This window comes from Morone saxatilis, unplaced genomic scaffold (assembly GCF_004916995.1).
Source record: "Morone saxatilis isolate NCDOM2014 unplaced genomic scaffold, NCSU_SB_2.0 Contig11, whole genome shotgun sequence".
Taxonomy (NCBI): Eukaryota; Metazoa; Chordata; class Actinopteri; family Moronidae; genus Morone; species Morone saxatilis.
Genome location: NW_023339663.1, coordinates 29,644,295 through 29,645,646, shown reverse-complemented (window position 1 = coordinate 29,645,646; position 1,352 = coordinate 29,644,295). Strand labels below are relative to the sequence as shown.

General features: G+C 35.8%; 1 protein-coding gene across 2 annotated transcripts in view; it reads right to left on the bottom strand.

Moving 5' to 3' along the window:
• Positions 1–1,352, bottom strand: part of cemip (cell migration inducing hyaluronidase 1) — a gene marked incomplete in the record, with an annotated part of 167,875 nt that overhangs the window by 48,320 nt on the left and 118,203 nt on the right.

Below are 1,352 nucleotides of genomic sequence, written 5' to 3'. Positions count from 1 at the left end.
AATAAAACTGAATTGAATTTAAATTTAATATTGATATTCTCATATAATGTATGAATATCAGCATTTTATGTGTTGAAAATAGCAAAAAAACACCTTCTACTGTTTTAAATCATCCTGAACCTTGTAAGCCAAATGCTGAGATAGAGTCAACCATTTAGGACTACTTTACTTCATGAAATTCATATAAAAAAGAGTGTTAACACCCTCTAATCAGAGGAGGGCAGTCCACCTCCCACAGCCTCCACTATAGTGTATTAGTGATTATGTTCTTGCAGGTACATGACAAGCAGCTTTTTATAACTTTTGTCTATTTAATGTAGCCCCTTTGAGTGTGTACCAGCTACAGCAGCTATCATATCTGGTAGCACCTGTTGATCCTTTATGAAGAACTACTCATCAGTTTCTGGATAATCAAAAAGTCTCAAATTGAATCAAATTGTTGCATTTCAGCATGGGAGTTTTAAAAAACAGAACAAAGCTGGTTAAAAAAGACGGACTTTCAGTAGGCACTATAATAAACAGTTGTAAAATGGGACTTAACGCAATGTCTTTTGAGCCTGGGCTGTTGATGTTTGAAGTCTAATCAAAGTGTTCATTTGTATGTTTTGAGTCCTGGCTGTGCTGGTGAAGGCAGTATGAGGAGAAAAAGAGATTAAACATGTGGGTGTGTGATCTTGAACATTTCTTTGATTTAATTTTTTTTTTTTCCTGGCATCACTTAGTTTTTTCTAATCAGCACATTTGTGTTGTTCAGAATGTGAATGTGTAGGAGTGGAGGACGTGTGGAACAGAGCCCTTATCGTTTCTGCACCATTCCTCCACTTACTGTGTTATTTTTCTGCCCTTTTCTTCTCGTTCGCTGCCTTTCATGGGATCTTCTTTTGTTCTTCTCAGCCTCACTATCATTTGCTGAGGTGTAAATTGGTCTTCCGAAGAGCTACACTATCCAAAATGCATAATACTGTAGCTTTCAAACTTGCTGAGTCCCAGTGTGAGTGTGGGTACGGAGAACTGGAAGGCTTCTAAATGTCTCTGTTTGCTTCAAACAGTCTTAATCATATAACCTGTTATACACATCTTATGGTTTCTATTTGTCCTGAATAAATGAAGTGTTACATACTGTAGCTATACCACAGTAATATTGCTGCACAATATGCCTCCTTTTTGTTCTGTTGCTACCTGTTTGTCATTATTCATGACATGGAGCATGATTATTTTTATTATGGATTAGTCAGTCATTTTTTTGATGAATCCATTAGTTGTTTAATAAAGATATTCAGTTTACTTTCATAGAGGACTAAAGAAACCAGAAAATGTTCACATTTTAGAGAGATCAGAGAATCAGAGAATTC